The following is a 20,565-nucleotide window of genomic DNA, read 5'->3' on the forward strand; positions in this document are numbered from 1 at the left end:
ATTGTCATATAAGGCCACTTATTTCGTATTGAATCAGAATTTGAAATAATGCAGATTTCATGTTGGACTCGGTTCCGTTGCGTTTGACATCCTTAAGGTGAAGCAGTTGCATCGTTTCTGTGTTTCCCCAGTATTCCGAACTGCCCAAGGTCTCCATGAGGTGCGTGTCTCGGTTCGAATCTTGGTCTAGCACAAAAGTGGCCATCGTGTCATTTCAGGTTGTAGCATTCGCACACCACACTACAGGTGAAAAATGATTATGATTCTTAACATCTGTTTGGACATGTGCACATCTCGCTGGTAAAGTAAACCAACTTCTAGCGTCTGTTCGTGACTAGAAGCTAAGGACGATAAGTACTGGATTCGACACCTGGTAGGTGATAGCGTTTCATCTCGTCATTTCAGTTCGTGTCAGTTTAACATTGGTGAAAAATTTTAATTTCAAACATTTGATTGTGCTTACTTAAGAATCCGATTAGGTGCTAGGTTCGAATTCCCATCCAGCACAAAACTTGATGGCTTATCACTTTACGATTACACTTGCGTGCACTTCCTTACTTGTGACTGAAAAAATATTTAAAGTCTTTCGTAATTAGTTAGCAGGAAAATAGTTACTGAATTGGAGTGCCACGTCCCAGTACAGTACAACAATGTTCATAAAACGCTTTCAAGTTGGGAATTACTTTTGGAAATCTCATTTAATGTAATAAATATGGGTTTACAAGCGTAATGGTTATGCCACATCTAATAACATGTCTTTTAATATTTGCCCTATCGTGATATAAATTTTCGTATCGAATGATAGCCATACAGAGAAGTTATCATTTGTGGCCCCTTCGTATAGACAAACGACTGTACCGAAAAGAGAGGAGATGACCTACAAGACCCTTTCGCTATGTGAATTGCATTCAAATCAGGCGAACCGGAATTCAGGCCATTCGGATACTTTCGAGCATGATAGTACGTTTCGCACACTATCTAGACCTTTCATTCTTCCTGCTTCGAATATTTTGATCGAACTGCCTTCCTGTGCGGTTGTTTGACCACCTATCTCGGTCCTTTGTTCTTGAGAAAAAAACGTTCTTATCGCTTGAACTCTTTGAACGGCATCCGCGCGCCAACAATGGGCTGTGGTAAACACTTTTTCTCTGTATTAGACTTCGTTGTATCATGTTTTGAAAGTAGGTTACTTCTCTCTCAAAGAATACCTGCAGTGAGCAAGTGTTAACAAAAAAAAAATGGTTCAAATGGCTCTGAGCACTATGGGACTCAACTGCTGAGGTCATTAGTCCCCTAGAATTTAGAACTAGTTAAACCGAACTAACCTAAGGACATCACACACATCCATGCCCGAGGCAGGATTCGAACCTGCGACCGTAGCGGTCTTGCGGTTCCAGACTGCAGCGCCTTTAACCGCACGGCAGTGTTAACAAAGAATGTTTCACATGGCTCTGAGCACTATGCGAATCAACTGCTGAGGTCATCAGTTGCCTAGAACTTAGAACTAATTAAACCTAACTAACCTAAGGACATCACACACATCCATGCCCGAGGCAGGATTCGAACCTGGGACCGTAGCGGTCGCTCGGTTCCAGACTGTAGCGCCCAGAACCGCACGGACACTCCGGCCGGCAAGTGTTAACACTCCTAAGCATATCCGTTATCAGTTTACTGCTCTTTAAATTCCATCGAAGTATTTTCTAAACCTACCCCATCGTCTAAGGGTTCAAATGACTCAGAGCACTATGGGACTTAACATCTGAGGTCATCAGTCCCCTAGAACTTAGAACTACTTAATCCTAATAACCTAAGGATATCACACACAGCCATGCCCAAGACAGGATTCGAACCTGGGACCGTAGCGATAGCGCGGTTCCAGACTGAAGCGCCTAGAACCGCTCGGCCACACCGGCCGGCCTACTGTGTATCCGGCGTCCCAAGTAGAAGTGACCTTAATACACGCTAATATTTCATTATGTACGCTGTCAGTCTGATCCACGATCTCTTGACGGATAATGATATTATTTTTATAAATTTCCTCCGAGGCTACAACTTTCGTACTCACGAACTTCCGAGTCAAATTAAGACTATCCGTTCATTTGTGACTTCTCTTCTATAGACCCACTAGTGTGGTCTTGTAGCCTAAAACGCATATTCACAGCCTGAGTACGTAGGTTAGTTAATTCAGATTTTGTCTCTAACTCAAATTCTCTATTTTATGATTCATTTCTTCATGTAAAGTCTTTAATCTAACTACACTGCCGGAAAGAAAAATTAGTACACGTGTAAAGACAAAGTAGATTTTGATCCGATGACGGTACGTGCAACGTTGGGGATGGTACATGTACTGATCATGGTTTCAACGTCATTCCCAAGCAGACAGAATAGTGGCTTAGCTGCCACAGCGCCATCTTTGCCTACCATTTGATAGTACTCACAGCCAGAAGACTCAGTGTGGTGCAAACGTGTGAAGATAGCAGGCAACCATGCCAGGGAGATTCACTTGTGCTTCGTATAGCCAACTGAGCGTGTTAGAAAGGGGTCAGATTGTGGCCTTTCCAATGGCGTGATGGTCCTTTCGGAAAATTTCCACACAAGCTAAACGTGCTGCATCATTTGGGCAACGGCGCTCGCATCAATGGTCGGTGGGTATTCTCATATCTGGAGACGAGCTTCTGGTCGTCCACGCAGAACAGACGTGCACCAGGATCGTCGTATTGTAAGGACAGTAGGGGCAGATCGTGTGTCTATAAGAGCACACGTGAGAAGGCTCGTGAGCCCAGACGCATCACGACGAGCTATCATAAACCGGTTATTAACAGTGGGTGTACTCTAGCCCACTCATACAACGGCGTCGTCGTACATGTCTCGACTGGTGCCGTCAGAGGATCACTTGGAAGATGGAATGGCGCTCCATCGTCTGTAGTGATGAAAGCAGAATCTGCCAGCACGTAAGTGATGGTCGTTTGCGCTTACGACGTAGACCTGCTGGACATTGACTCGTACAGTGCATTCGCCTACACTCATGCTCATATATTAAGGATAATTGCATAATGTGGTACCACACAACGTGGCACTACACAAAACTGGCGCTAATAGCATAGGCACATAGGGAACACATACGACACATATCTGTAAGTCCACGGTATTGGTTTTGAGGAAACAGCCCCGAAACACATGTGCTACAAAACGCCATTGTTTCCTGCGCATGTACCCCGACATCAATACGGGATATTATCACTATGCACACGAACACAGGCCGCACAACGGGTTGGCATACTCTGGATCAGGTGGTAGAGCAGTTGCTGGGGTATAGCCTCCCATTCTTGCACCAATGCCTGACAGAGCTCCTGATGTGCCCTAGGGGTGTGAAGATGTGCAGCGATACGTCGACTGAAAGCATTCCAGACGTGCTCGATGGGGTTTAGGTCTGGCGAACAGGCAGGCCACTCCATTCGCCTAATATCTTCTGTTTCAAGGTACTCCTCCACGATGGCAGCTCGGTGGGGCCGTACGTTATCATCCATCAGGAGGAAGGTGGGACCAACTGCACCCCCAGAAAAGGCGGACATACTGGTGCAAAATGACGTCCTGATACACCTGATCTGTTACAGTTCCTCTGTCAGAGACATGTAGGGGTGTAAGTGCAACAATCATAATCCCACTCCACGCCATCAAACCACGACCCCCATACAGGTCCCTTTCAAGGACATTAACGGGTTGGTATATGGTTCCTGGTTCACGCCAGATAAAATCCCGGCTAGACTCACTGTTCAGACTATACCTGGGCTCGACCGTGAACATAAGCTGGGACCACTGTTCCAATGACCGTGTACTGTGTTCTTGACACTAGGCTTTACGGGGCTCTCCTGTGACCAGGGGTCAGTGGAATGCACCTTGGAGGTCTCCAGGAGAATAAACCATATCTGTTCAGTCGTCTGTAGACTGTGTGTCTGGAGACAGCTGTTCCAGTGGCTGCGGTAACGTCCCAAGCAAGGCCACATGCAGTACTCTGTGGCCGTATGTGGGCGCTGATGGTGGGATATCGGTCTTCTTGTGGAGTTGTACACTGTGGACGTCTTGTACTGTAGCGCCTGGACACGTTTCTTGTCTGCTGGAATCGTTGCCATAATCTTGAGATCACACTTTGTGGCACACGGAGGGCCTGTGCTACGACGTGTTGGACCAGCTTCCAGTCGCCCTATTATTCTACCGCCCATAACGTCATCAATATGTGTTCTTTGAGCCATTTTCAATACACAGTCACCATTAGCATGTCTGAAAACGTCTGCACACTCAATCGCTGCGCCGTACTCTGACATGCACCAACACACCTCTGTGTATGACGTATGTGGACTGCTGCCAGTGCCACCGTGTGACGACCGCATGTCAAATGCGGTGATTTAAACACGCAAACTGCCCACCAGAGCATTGTCTCACCATGTATCACCATTATCCCTAATTTATGAGCATGAGTGTAGAACACACCGGCCTCATCCCAGGCCTTACGGTTTGTGTTGCGATAAGCACCTTTGGTGTTTCTGGAGGGGACGCTAACAGCCGTTTGTTAAGTGTAGAATGCTGTTAGACCCATTCCTTTGCCATTTACGCAACAGGAAGGTGATTTGTTCTACATCTACATCTACATTTATACTCCGCTATCCACCCAACGGTGTGTGGCGGAGGGCACTTTACGTGCCACTGCCATTACCTCCCTTTCCTGTTCCAGTCGCGTATGGTTCGCGGGAAGAACGACTGCCGGAAAGCCTCCGTGCGCGCTCGAATCTCTCTAATTTTACATTCGGAATATCCTCGGGAGGTATAAATAGGGGGAAACAATATATTCCTCATCCAGAAACGCACCCTCTCGAAACCTGGCGAGCAAGCTACACCGCGATGCAGAGCACCTCTCTTGCAGAGTCTGCCACTTGAGTTTGCTAAACATCTCCGTAACGCTATCATACTTACCAAATAACCCTGTGACAAAACGGGCCGCTCTTCTTTGGATCTTCTCTATCTCCTCGTTCAACCCGTCCTGGTACGGATCCCACACTGATGAGCAATACTCAAGTATAGGTCGAACGAGTGTTTTGTAAGCCACCTCCTTTGTTGATGGACTACATTTTCTAAGGACTCTCCCAATGAATCTCAACCTGGTACCCGCCTTACCAACAATTAATTTTACATGATCATTCCACTTCAAATCGTTCCGCACGCATACTCCCAGATATTTTACAGAAGTAACTGCTACCAGTGTTTGTTCCGCTGTCATATAATCATACAATAAAGCGTTCTTCTTTCTATGTTAAGGGTCAGTTGCCACTCCCTGCACCTAGTGCCTATCCGCTGCAGATCTTCCAGCATTTCGCTACAATTTTCTAATGCTGCAACTTCTCTGTATACTACAACATCATCCGCGAAAAGCCGCATGGAAATTCCGACACTATCTACTAGGTCATTTACATATATTATGAAATGCAATGGTCCCATAACACCTCCCTGTGGCACGCCAGAGGTTACTTTAACGTCCGTAGACGTCTCTCCATTCAGAACAACATGCTGTGTTCTGTTTGCTAAAAACTCTTCAATCCAGCCACACAGCCGGTCTGATATTCCGTAGGCTCTTACTTTATCAGGCGACAGTGCGGAACTGTATCGAACGTCTTCCGGAAGTCAAGAAAAATAGTATCAACCTGGGAGTGCGTATCTAATATTTTCTGTGTCTGATGAAGAAATAAACTAGTTGGGTCTCACACGATCGCTGTTTACGGAATCCGTGTTGATTCTTGCAGAGTCGATTCTGGGTTTCCCGAAATGACACGACACGCGAGCAAAAAACATTTTCTAAAATTCTACAACAGATCGACGTCAGGGATATAGGTCTACAGTTTTGCGCATGTGCTCGACGACCCTTCTTGAAGACTGGGACTACCTGTGCTCTTTTGCAATCATTTGGAACCTTCCGTTCCTCTAGAGACTTGTGGTACATGGCTGTTAGAAGGCGGGGAAGTTCTTTCGCGTACTCCTTGTAGAATCGAATTGGTATCCCGTCAGGTCCAGTGGACTTTCCTCTGTTGCTGCGATAGGATAATGCCCGCCCACACGTCGGCCGTGAAACTCAACGTGCTCTGCTCAGAGATCCAGCAACTTCAGTGGCTAGCATGATCCCAGGACTTGTGCCCAATAGAGCACGTGCGGGATGTGATAGTACGAGAATAACTCTTACAGACCTATGTGAACACGTCGAGCAGACGTGGCATAACGTATCCCACGGCGGTATTCCCCATCTGTAAGACCGACAGGATGCCAGAGTCAGCACCTGCATTGTAGCCCGTGGTGACTACACGACGTACTAACAATGGTGTTTCATCTTGTGTCGATACGTGGTACTTTAGAAGCGCTTGTGCTACTGATCCGTAAATGTAATCATTTCATGTACTGCATATGCACTGTTGCACCAATAAATCTTCAGTGAACTACACCTCTAGAAGGGTGTACTAATTCTTTTGCAGTGTTGTATATTCTGATTAGTAGTATCTAACTTCTGGTTTATCTCTACACTTGACGTCCTTAAACTGGTTATTTCCAGATTATTACTATTTAATTTCCGGTCCAGTATTTTGGCCACATAGGCCAGTCATCCATAGTCACTACGCTGCTTCCCGACATTATTACTATAAATTCAAATCTCGGTTTATTCACTTTGAGGAAGTTAACTCTGTTTTTTCGACACAGTACAAAACACTTACATTGTTTGTCGAGACGAACTGCACACACCGAATAAATGCCAATTGACGGTGCGCTGGCTCGTAGTGAAAACTGCAACCCGCCAGTAGCTGGAGCCCCATCCGACTGCTGCTACTCCATAGCGGCGCGCAGATCTGGTCACTCACAAAGTCAGCTCTGCGGTGGCCTCACCATGACGCTTCGGTCGATGCTGTTGCCAGCCGGCAGCTACTACTGGGACGCCTTGTTCGAGAACGGTTAAGCCCAGCAGCTACCGCCTGGACAGCTAAATTTCTCTATCGACAGCTCTCGACTACCACCACGCCAACATGGCATCTCGCGGTCGTTGCACTCCAAGTCCGCTGGCCTGGCTGCCACCACCAGGTGGCTACGCCCTGCAGCCGTCACTCGCCGGCCGAATAGGGAATGCAGTGTTCTCCACTGCATTCCCCTTCACTGCTCTCCTCCCGAGCGTCAATCATTGTCTGTTCCTGAATTTCGTAATTGTCTCTCTCTCTCTCTCCCTTCTCGTGAGTTTCTCTCCTGCGAATTTATGATCACACGTCGCTGTATCGGTCGCTGCAACTCAGCTCGCCGAGACTGAAACAAAATGTTCTAACTCTCTAAGGATGGTGCAGAAGATTCAGGAACCATGACGATAAATAATACTGTCGTTAAACTGAGCAGAACATTTCGACAAAAATTCACATGCACAATTAGCAGTTTTGAAAGTCGTTCAAGGTTGACATATCGTATTAAGCTCTTGACAATGTTCACAGACGATTTCCATTATTTATTCCCAATTACGTAAAGTGAATTCCCCGCCTTAAAAGATGAATATAATCGTATCTTGCTATAAAACTTTCCTCTAATCCGACCCGACTGGGATCTCAAATATCCGATCTTGCAAGTGTTCCTTTTGCAGTCTCCTCTACAGGTGTACAGAGCTTCAACGAAAAAGTTTCCCAGAACGCCCAACTGACGTGGATTCGATCCAGTTCTCATATCTTTTAAATATGACGTCCATATATAGATACTTCCTCTTTACTTATTATTTGTTATTAAACACTGACCTACAGAAATTTCCCTGACAGACACAACTCAAACTTAACCTATTCATTTATTACCCACAATATACAAGCCTAACGCATTATGACTGCTATACAATGACATGACTTCAAATAATTAACACAAAAGAATCTCCCTGAATGGCAAGAAATCCTAACAATAAAAAAACACAAAAAATATGAAATTAAATAAATATGAATCTACCTCCAACCCCTGTAATTGCCTAAACTCATTTCAGTCACACCCAACAGAGGAATCCCCATTTTTTTTTCGTAAGTCACTTACCTCACAGAAAATCTTCATAACACAAACTACAGCAATTACAGTAAGTAGCAACAACAGCCAGCTAAATAAAAAAAATCTGTCTACTACAGACTAACTACGAGGAGGCAAACGATTTGCGAAAGAAAGATTTTGTTGAAGAGAAAACTATGTATTTAGAAAATTTTACCTTATTCATGTGACATCCAGTTCCAAAAATTATGTATTTGTCAATAATTCCACTACCCGAACATTATCAACAACATCCTTCGTCGTACATTTCCTTGCATATTTTCTTATAAACACATCATTTCATCTGACTCTACATTGTCCTACCAACAGATCGCCGTCAGCGATATTAACACAATGTATAACGCTGCCAACGTACAAACAGGCTACTTACAATATTTAATCGACGTGAATGTGTCAAACAGTACATGCCTACTGTTATTAATGTAGTCAAACATTATAGGGTAGTTTCTTCTACCCATCTGTAATTTACGTTGATTCACATTTAAAGCAAGCTATCTTAACAAATAGAAGTATTTCCCAATACACGCCTAGAACTAGTACATCCACTCAACGAGGACATTTACCCATAAACAACAGCGTCATCAGCAAACACCCTTAATCTGCTTGCCACTCAATCCTCATATCGTTAAGGCACACAGCTGGCCACTAAAATTACGTCATAAAGGTGGCATGAAATAACTTCATTATTCGGTAAGAGTACTAAATGATTGAGTATGCAAATAATTAGCATTTACAGGCAATTAAATAAATCAGCTAAAAATACGATTATGCAACGGGTTACCCTTTCGTAAATTACAGTCGAAATTTTTCCGTGTCTTGGTGTGTGCGCCTGTGTCTAGGATAAAATATTGTGTTATAACGCTTATAAGAAGGAGAAACTGTCTACCAACACGAATCTGAATCCGACATGAAATATCATGACCACAGGCACTGCCGTTTATCGTTCTGCAATTCGTGGACGCTACTCGTCATGCAGGAATCTAGAAGACTAAGCAATTCGTTTGCCTTTGCCACCGATGGCAGAGCTGATAGACATACTCGTATAAGGATTAATCACTCTACCATATAGCCACATGTGTTGGTAGCTACAACCACCGGGCATAAAAGTTGGCAGTATAACCGCTTGCAGAGCAGTGGCGCTCAGTTATCTTTGGGCAGCCACCTCAAGCAGATCATCGCCTCCAACGCTGCCCTTTTCGTTGTCAGCGTGTGTGCTCTGTAGTCGTGTTCAGTAATCTAGCATTCATACAGCGGTTTGCACTTTCCGTTTTATGACACTAGCTAGTGATATCGCTTTCACCGAAGTGTAAAAGACACACCGATTACATTTTATTTTTCTTGTTTATCAGTTAGAAATAAACAGGGACTGTGGTTATGTGTAAACAGAAAATTAATGGACTGTCTGGAAACACCTAGAAACTGTTCCATGAAATTTCGGGCAAACATGCACTCTCCTGAAATTTCATGGAACAGATTATAGGCCGGATAAAAATTTTAATTGTACGTCGAGAAGCTCTGTTGCCCACGACGTAGTTGAGACACCTCAGACTGCTGCTTTAAACATTGGGAAGTCGAGGGTGAAACTTGTAACACAGACGGTTTGTAGCCCCTCGGCAACTCATACGTCACTGCGTCTTAGATACGCAAAATCTATCCTCAGTGGAGGGTGAGTCACCGACAGTGGTGTTTTCATGTGCCTCTGGACAGACGGTGAATTTTGGAAGTGCTGCACAGTTGTCCCCTTGTTGTTGCTGTTGTTGTTGTTGCGGTCTTCAGTCCAGAGACTGGTTTGATGCAGCTCTCCATGCTACTCTATCCTGTGCAAGCTTCTTCATCTCCCAGTACCTACTGCAACCTACATCCTTCTGAATCTGCTTAATGTATTCATCTCTTGGTCTCCCTCTACGATTTTTACCCTCCAAGCTGCCCTCCAATACTAAATTGGTGATCCCTTGGTGCCTCAGAACATGTCCTACCAACCGATCCCTTCTTCTAGTCAAGATGTGCCACAAACTTCTCTTCTCCCCAATACTATTCAATACTTCCTCATTAGTTATATGATCTACCCATCTAATCTTCAGCATTCTTCTGTAGCACCACACGTCAAAAGCTTCAATTCTCTTCTTGTCCAAACTATTTATCGTCCATGTTTCACTTCCATACATGGCTACACTCCATACAAATACTTCCAGAAATGTCTTCCTGACACTTAAACCTATATTCGATGTTACCAAATTTCTCTTCTTCAGAAACGCATTCCTTGCCATTGCCAGTACATTTTATATCCTCTCTACTTCGACCATCATCAGTTATTTTGCTCCACAAATAGCAAAACTCCTTTACTACTTTAAGTGTCTCATTTCCCAATCTAATTCCCTCAGCATCACTCGACTTAATTCGACTACATTCCATTATCCTCGTTTTGCTTTTGTTCATGTTCATCTTAAATCCTCCTTTCAAAACACTATCCATTCCGTTCAACTGCTCTTCGAAGTCCTTTGCTGTCTCTGACAGAATTACAATGTCATCGGCGAACCTCCAAGTTTTTATTTCTTCTCCATGGATTTTAATACCTATGGGGATTTGTCCCCTTATGCCACAGCAATAGCTACGAGGTGCTGCATTATGTTGAAAACATAAATCAGCCTGAGATTCCTCGTCTATTGGCCCACTCTGGTTAAGTTCGGACAATGGTTTTTTTGGTCATTGAGAGCTTCAACGTAAGGAAAATACAGTAACAGGTACATCGAACTCGGTAACATTGCGACAAGGTTTCGACCGAAATGTGGAAGATTCCATTCCAGCTGCTACTGAATGTAGTGGTTACAAACGGCTACATGTAATAGCTCATGCCGACATAACTGCATGGACTATGTGACCATCCTTTGCTACTTTAGACAGGTGTCTGAATTCAAGAAGACAGCTAGCCACCTAGCGGGAAGGGAGCAGAGCGATGTGGGATGCAAAATTCTCGCACTGCACCATTGTGTTGAGAATTGCTGGACGCTACCTCTCTCAGTAGATCGGTTGTACATTACACAAAAGACATGTCACTTGGGTGGCAGAGTTCGTATGGTGGGCAGATGAGGGACGCATAGTTAACATCAATTCCTCCTTGCCTCGATGATGGCTTGCTTGTCTGATACGAATAGAGATCATCAACTGAAGACATATATATAGTCTGAAAATAAGTCCGTGATTATATTTTGTGACTTTATTTTACAGGTCCGTCTTGATCACACAAATTTTTACACTTCATTATTACCGGTTTCAGCTACTGTCATCTTCAGATCGGTTACAAACAAACGGTGTGTAACCAGTGAAAATCATTTTCCTGGCGCTAACCTATAAAGGACCTGGTGCTACATAAGAAAAGTAAAACGTGTTTACCGTAATTAACAGCCATGTATACCAGGCATGCACACTATAAAGTATTTTGATGTAGTATCAACGTCAAACGAAACATTTAGCTACATAATAGGGGCTGCTGATGATCATAATGCGTCTGGCATTTATACGAAGAAACTGAAGCCAGCAGTGGGCACTATAGCTAGGTAGCTACATGATTACCTAGTATCGCAAATGTGATGGTTAAAATTCGGTACTGGTAGTCATTAATTAAAATGACTTCACATGGCAAAACAAGCTTCAGACAATAAAACATGTACTAACGTACCATAACTGGAATTAGATCCGTACTTAAAATTCACATGTTGTTGTGGTCTTCAGTCCAGAGACTGGTTTGATGCAGCTCTCCATGCTACTCTATCCTGTGCAAGGTTCTTCATCTCCCAGTACCTACTGCAACCTACATCCTTCTGAATCTCTTTAGTGTATTCATCTCTTGGTCTCCATCTACGATTTTTACCCTCCACGCTGCCCTTCAATACAAAATTGGTGATCCCTTGATGCCTCAGAACATGTCCTACCAACCGATCCCTTCTTCTAGTCTAGTTGTGCCACAAATTTCTCTTCTCTCCATTTCTAGTCAATACCTCCTCATTCGTTATGTGATCTACCCACCTAATCTTCAGCATTCTTCTGTAGCACCACATTTCGAAAGCATCTATTCTCTTCCTCTCTAAACTATTTATCGTCCACGTTTCATTTCCATACATGGCTACACTCCATACAAATACTTTCAGAAATGACTTCCTGACACTTAAATCTATACTCGATGTCAATAAATTTCTCTTCTTCAGGAACGATTTCCTTGCCATTGCCAGTCTACATTTTATATCCTCTCTACTTCAACCATCATCAGTTATTTTGTTCCCCAAAGAGCAAAACTCCTTTACTACTTTAAGCTCTCACTTCCTAATCCAATTCCCGCAGCATCACCCGATTTAATTCGACTACATTCCATTAACCTCGTTTTGCTTTTGTTGATGTTCGTCTTATATCCTCCTTTCAAGGCACTGTCCATTCCGTTCAGCTGCTCTTCCAGGTCCTTTGCTGTCTCTGACAGAATTACAATATCATTGGCGAACCTCAAAGTTTTTATTTCTTCTCCATGGATTTTAATTCCAACTTCCTTTACTGCTTGCTCCATATACAGATTGAATAACATCAGGGATAGGCTACAACCCTGTCTCACTCCCTTCCCAACCTCTGATTCCTTTACATGTCCCTGGACTCTTATAACTGCCATCTGGATTCGGTTCAATTTGTAAATAGCCTCTCGCTCCCTGTATTTCACCCCTGCCACCTTCAGAATTTGAAAGAGAGTATTCCAGTCAACATTGTCAAAAGCTTTCTCTAAGTCTACAAATGTTAGAAACGTAGTTTTGCGTTTCCTTAATCTATTTTCTAAGATAAGTCATAGGGTCAGTATTGCCTCATGTGTTCCAACATTTCTACGGAATCCAAACTGGTCTTCCCCGAGGTCGGCTTCTACGAGTTATTTCCATTCGTCTGTAAAGAATTCGTGTTAGTATTTTGCAGCCGTGGCTTATTAAACTGATAGTTCGGTAATTTTCACATCTGTCAACACCTGCTTTCTTTGGGATTGGAATTATTATATTCTTCTTGAAAAAAAAATTAAAAGTGAAAATACTAATAATTTAAAGCTCCTAATCTGGCAACGTAAAATATACGATTGTTTAAAAGCTAGTATAAAAATGATAAGATTAAAATATAAAATGAAATCTTCTAGCATGAGGAATCAATTACCGTGATCGAAATTATTTCAACGAAACAGCGACTATTAAGTAAAAATTTAATAAATCAGTATTTGATAGGGACACTACTCGAGGAAATGAAGATTTATGCATACAGAAAACGGGAACCGGAAAGACTGCTGAATGAACAGTATGAGTTTAACCTAAATGCTTATTTTGATGTATTCAGAAACCTACTAGTTTGAGCAGTCCCCCAGCGGATTGTCGTGCGGTCGTGTGCGCCGGCCGCCACCGACGAGGAGACTGGGTTTTCCTCCGCAAGTTCCACCTCAGGAAAACAAGAACGCCACACAGGGAAGCCACGACGTGCCGCCATTGAGATCCCAATCGGAGTGTATTATCGACCAACGAGTTTTAAATCTTTTAATTATTTGTCACTGTTTCGTTAATTTCCTTACAATTACGGTTACGGTAGTTGATTTTTCATGCTGGAAGATTTCATCTTATAGATGTGATTTTAATCTAATGCTTTTTATACTGGCTTTCGCACAACTGTATGTTTTACTTCGCCAGGATAGAAGCTTCACGTTCTTAGTACTTACACTTTTCATGTGCATTTTAAGTACGGATCTAATTCCACGTATAGTGTGTCAGTACATGTTTTATTGTCAGACGCTTAATTAATGACCACGCTTTCCGCGTTTTAACCGTTACATTTGGGATACTGGTTAGTCATGTACCTAGCTATAGTGCCCTCTGCTGACCTCAGTTTCTTTGTATAGATACCAGACGCATTCTGATCACCAGCACTTACGATGTACCTACATGTTTAGTTTGATGTTGATACTACATCCTAATCTGCCAGGAAGTTTCATATCAGCGCACACTCCGCTGCAGAGTGAAAATCTCATTCTGGAAACATCCCTCAGGCTGTGGCTAAGCCATGTCTCCGCAATATCATTTCTTTCAGGAGTGCTAGTTCTGCAAGTTTCGCAGGAGAGCTTCTGTAAAGTCTGGAACGTAGGAGACGAGGTACTGGCAGAAGTAAAGCTGTGAGTACCGGGCGTGAGCCGCGCTTGGGTGGCTCAGCTGGTAGAGCATTTGCCCGCGAAAGGCAAAGGTCCCGAGTCCGAGTCTCGGTCCGGCACACTGAACTTAGTTGGTTTGCACACTGTTCTTATTTGTAACAGATCTTAAGATGAATGTAGCCGAAACCGGTAATAGTGAAGGTTAAAAGTTTGTGCGATGATGATAGACTTGCAAAATAAATAATAGAGATAAGCCACAATGCTCTGAGAGGAGAATTTTCATCTTTGGTGATCCATACGGAATTTGTTAACATCGACCCACCTCCCCTTCCCCCCCCCCCCCCCCTTGCCTCACTGATGGATTGCTTGTCGAAAGCGAATATAGATCAGCTACAATGCTCCCAGAGGAGAATTTTCGTCCTTGCAGATCGAAAAAGAATGTGTTAACACGGTATCAGTAAATTGCACGGCCAGCCAGATGCCAGAATTAGAATCGGCTATTAAAGATAAGATTGCCCACATAATAATAGCAGCAGATAGCTGGCTGACACCGGAATGAATAACAATGAAATCATCCATTCAGACTGGAATTTATTTCGCAAGGATATGCCAGACACCAATCGTATCAGTTTATTTATTGCCGTAAAGTCCTCTATAAAATATAGTGCTGTTATAAGAGAACCCGAACGCGAAATATTCTCCGGGAATGTAAGTATAACAAGTAGTCCAAAGACAGTAATCCGGTGCTGTTACAGACATACCTCAGGAGCCGTAGTGACAATACCCTTCAGTGAGAAGTAGGGAAATTTTCAAGTACTCATTTCGTATGTAACGTACATGTATGAACTGCTTTCAGCATCACAACGCCACAGCTCCAAATATGTGCATAGTACAGACAAATTTTATAGTATTCCTTTTATGTTGAATCTGATTATTCGTTACTGTACTTTAGTTTTTAAGAGTACTGTAGAATTTTGCAGTCTGATATATATAACCTACAGAAATCGTCCTGCAAAGCTCTGGCCAGAGAGGCCGAAAGGTACGGCAAGGGTTTTGTTTTACACAGAAAATTTTAATTTTGATAATGTTTTGGATGTCACACGGAAAAGTAAAATTTCAATAGCATGTGAGTTATAGCGGACAACATCTCTGCCAAAGAGGTTGCACTGTGAAAGACTGATAGTAGAACTGTGGCATGTGAGTGGAGTGCAGTCTTTGAGGGAGAGAGAGAGAGAGAGAGAGAGAGAGAGAGAGAGAGAGAGAGAGGGAGGAGTCGAGTTCTATCTCGTGATGCAGTAAGATGTGTTTAGGCTGTGCTGCGTGCCGGCAATAATTTTCTTATATTATTTTCCATATATGGAGAGATATTTTGAAAATTCATTGAGAGTGTAACGACTCTGTACTATTGTACATATAAGTAATTCTTTTCATCTGATTTTACGATAAACTTGTGTAATTGATGTTCTGATTTCATTTCTTTTTGTTTCATGCCATTATGTTAAGGAAACTGTAAATAAGTTTCAATGTGAATATTAACGTTTATATCAAATGTCAACTAATATTGTAATAGAATTGAAAAGTAACAAATGTTGAAACTGTTGTAAGATGTTTAAAATTGTAACTGTGCGTCTGGTCCATACGTAGGCAATGTGTTAGGATATGTAGAATGCGATACCTCGGGTGAATACCCTGTCTGTAAGGGAGTGGTAAAAGGTGGATGGCAGGCGAGCGCGGGAAAATGCACGCGGGCACTGCACGGCACAACGGGCTCAGCAGTAGTTAGTTGGAGTTTGGCATTGGTCTGAGCAACACCTTCTGGAGCGAGGAAGCTCTCCTGGAAGACATAGCTTCACCGAGCCTCGGGTATGCCGTTCAAACGCCCACACAGCATGGCAAAATTCCATAGGCACTAAATAGAAAAGTATTGCGACGCTAAGAAGAATTAAAGTGCCGATACATCAAGAGCCATAGCTGTGGTTGCATGTGTGCTCTTTACCTCGCCATCTTGACGCCCGCCAACCGCCGCATCGATACTAGCAGGTTGAAACTTTTAGTACTGTATTCGTGTGGATCAGAGAGTGAACTGTGTTTGTTTGGTGCAACAATAACCTAAATTTCCAGAACTTTTCCATCATTTAATTATCCTCACAACTAACCTAGACAGGATCCTTTCCAAACGTTGTGCAATCCGAGTGTCCCGAAACGAAAATTAAAAATTGTGTTAATAATAATTATTTGCAGAACTAGCTATATTAGAATGGCGTTTAAAGAAATGTTTTGTTAATGAACCAGTAAATGAATAGCGAAGGTCTAACGAAGTTGAAAGATAACTTTGGTATTGACATAGTAATGAAGTATATTATTTCGAGACAGATTTAAAGGCATTTAAATGAGCAGTAAATAAGATGAAAGGAGTAGTTACTTATATACTGGAAATCTTGAATGAATAATAAATTCACTAATCAATTTTTTTAAATACAGCGATTTCAATCAGATTAATTGACAGTATAAAGTTTTGTAGTAAACATTATAGTGTGGTGTTATGTATTCATGATTTTCCATATCAGTACAGTGTGTGAAACTATCAGTTCAATAGATTTTCTGGTTCTAAAATTCTACTATATTATGCAGTGTTACAACTTGTTGTTTTGCGTGAATATATACCAACTTGTACAGGGAAGAAAGTTAATGCCTAATTAGGCTGGCGACCGTATTATTGTCACATTGGTAGCACCTTCTGGATTGCTTTTGATCCACCCTGACGTGTGATTGACGTATCATTGTTATTACAGAGTGGATGTAAGTCTGATTTGCCACCATTCAGGTACACGCGGTCGATATCTATACGAAACTCCTTCTCATAAGGTGAATCCCGCTCACTTACCATAGCACAGGCATTAACGAGTACTGTGTCAGGAATTACAAGAGGACTTCAAAACGTACTATAACAGCATATTTGCTGAGACATCCGAAAATAGTAATTAATGTGGCCAGGGATTTATAATTGGAGATTTTTATAATCATTTAACAACATGTGATTTACTGATTTTTCTAAAAATATGAATAGCATATGTGTTAGTAAGAATGTAAAGAGGATTTGTTCAGGTTTTCACACTATTAATGTGAGGTGACATTTTAATATTTCAAGTGTCAAATATTTTGTCTTAGTGATGTAAAGTTTGGTTAATACCGTTACTTTATTTTTTTATGAATCAGCTTTCGTGTCTTTATTTCAAGATTCACATATAGAATTGTGCTTTCCCAAGTTTCTCAGTAACAGAATTGTAATTGATAATTATCACTGCAGTAATGAGATTTAGTACCACAAACGTTCTGTGGGTGTGTCTACTGTTTAAAACACACATTGCGCATTGTGTGGTTAGTGTTCGAATTTTTGTTTTTGAACTACCATAACAGCAGCTGCCACAGTAGTTTTGGAACAGCAGCAGCACAGCATTTATTCATTGCGTGAACAGGTAGCAAATTTATAATTTACATGTGATACAATTAACATATCAACGGTGACATACTTTTCCAGACAGGGACTTTCTGTTAGTTATTAAAATTTCAGATATTTCTCGTAGTCAGTTTGTGTTATTGCTAACAGTACAGTTTTCTTATATTTACCAGAACAGATGGTACTTTCAACCCAATGAAATTAAATGCATGACAGCAAAGATATATTTGAAACAAAGTTTGGACGCCATTTGCTATGGACGTCTTTAGTACCGTGTAGTAATGTGCAGATCTGTAAGCACTTTCATGTCTCCAAGGATGTGCAGTTAGTCTTTGGTATCTAGTTTCATCTTTCGATAAGGACTGCAAAGCAGTATCTTGCTTAAACTCTGAGACTAGCCAGCCAATAGTATTTTTTGTTGGAGAGAATTTGCTAGCGAGGCCCTGCATGGCTGGAAACAAAGGGGAACACACTTGGTTACCTGGTGGAATGTACTCAACTGGTTAGTATAGATGCTTTTCCTGTGATGTTGAAAACGCGCGTTGAAGCAACACAGCCCAACATTGTAGTGCATGGTTCCTTGCTTACATGGCCCATTTAAAAAAACGTAGGTTTCTGTTAAAAAACATACTTTCGTGCATTTTTTTATGGTTTGTATTAACCAATTACACTAGCCCCTCTCCTCACGTTCGGTCTGTGGAATCGATTCGTCAGCATTTGATGTGGTTTACGAAATATATCCAGCGGTAATGTTAGGTGACTCACCCTGTATATAAAATCTTCTGGGTATTAGGCCGCGTCATATTTCCTCTAAAATAATCGACGTTTCGAACCATCTGCTTGGATCTTCTTCAGGATGATCCCAGCACAGGGGTCGAACGTCGATTATATTAGAGGAAATATAACGCGGCCTAATAACCCAGAAGATCTTAACTTTAGTGCTTTCGCTTTGTCTGCCTGTTTGGGTAAGCAGAGCTCGGGACGTGCCCCTACCCACGTCCCCCAGGTGCCCAAAGTCTACGAGACTAAGGAAGGCGACAGTTTCGCTGGAACAGCGGAGGCGTGCGCGTAACTGCTGCTGCGTGCTACCTGTACTTGGACAGAAGTGGAGCTGCGAAGCCGTGCCCTGTCTGTGGCGTGACACGAAGCGAATTGTCGTGTGTCGTTATCACGACGCAGCAAAACTGTCTTGTTTTCGCGCCACAGAATGGGCCGATACGGCCACAAGAAGGCAGACATAGAGAAGAAGCTTTCGACACCACAACGCACTGCGAATGCGGAACGCAAGGGCGACGAACGTCATGTACCTGTCGCCCTTCTGTACATTCAAATGGTTCAAATGGCTGTAAGCGCTATGGGACATAACATCTGAGGTGATCAATCCGCTAGACTTAGAACTACATGAACCTAACTTAACGATGGACATCATACACATCCATGCCCGAAGCAGGATTCGAACCTGCGACCGAAGCAGCCGTGCGGTTCCGGACTGAAGCGCCTGGCACCGCTCGGCCGGCTCTGTAGTTTCTGTGCAGTAGAGCGTCGTGGGCATACATGTATGACATCATAGCCAACTGCTGCTGGGAAGAAGTACGCGCAGTGTCCATCGACTAAGACACCATCGTCCAGCTGCAGGCAGCGAGCGTGGCAGACCACCGAGCACTGAAGAGCGATGTGGCAGACCACACAGTTGATCCACCTGCTGTTGAAAAGACGACCGCGCCGAAACAGCGCGAGAAGTTATCCGAGGGTCTGATCAGGGGGCTGCCTTGAATCTGTGATGAGAAGACGGTCCAAGAGGGGCTGTTACTTGCCAGACTCCGGGGTGCAACTATTAAGTTGCACAATCGGACGAATAAGAACAGGCAGCCGCTGTACATCTACATCTACATCTACATCCATACTGCGCAAGCCACCTGACGGTGTGTGGCGGAGGGTACTTTTACCTCTGTCGGTTCTCCCTTCTATTCCAGTCTGGTATTGTTCGTGGAAAGAGAGATTGTCAGTATGCCTCTGTGTGGGCTCGACATTTTATCCTCATGGTCTCTTCGCGAGATATACGTAGGAGAGAGCAATATACTGCTAGACTCTTCGGGGAAGGTATGTTCTCGAAACTTCAACAAAAGCCCGTACCGAGCTACTCAGCGTCTCTCCTGCAGAGTCTTCCACTGAAGTTTATCTATCATCTCCGTAACGCTTTCGCGATTACTAAATGATCCTATAACGAAGCGCGCTGCTCTCCGTTGGATCTTCTCTATCTCTCCTATCAACCCTATCTGGTACGGATCCCACACTGCTGAGCAGTACTCAAGCAGTGGGCGAATAAGCGTACTGTAAGCTACTTCCTTTGTTTTCATATTGCATTTCCTTAGGATTCTTCCAATGAATCTCAGCTGGCATCTGCTTTACCGACGATCATTCCGTTTTAAATCACTCCTAATGCGTACTCCGTGATAATTTATGGAATTAACTGCTTCCAGATGCTGACCTGCTATTTTGTAGCTAAATGATAAAGTATCTTTCTTTCTATGTATTCGCAGCACATTGCACTTGTCTACATTGCGATTCAATTGCCATTCCCTGCACCATGCGTCAATTCGCTGCAGATCCTCCTGCATTTCAGTACAATTTTCCATTGTTACAACCTCTCGATATACCACAGCACCATCCGCAAAAAGCCTCAGTGAACTTCCGATGTCATCCACCAGGTCATTTATGTATAATGTGAATAGCAACGGTCCTATGACACTCCCCTGCGGCACACCTGATATCACTCTTACTTTGGAAGACTTCTCTCTATTGAGAATGACATGGTGCGTTCTGTTATCTGAGAACTTTTTAATCCAATCACACTATTGGTCTGATAGTCCAT

The sequence above is a fragment of the Schistocerca piceifrons genome, chromosome 8 (assembly GCF_021461385.2).
Source record: "Schistocerca piceifrons isolate TAMUIC-IGC-003096 chromosome 8, iqSchPice1.1, whole genome shotgun sequence".
Lineage (NCBI taxonomy): Eukaryota > Metazoa > Arthropoda > Insecta > Orthoptera > Acrididae > Schistocerca > Schistocerca piceifrons.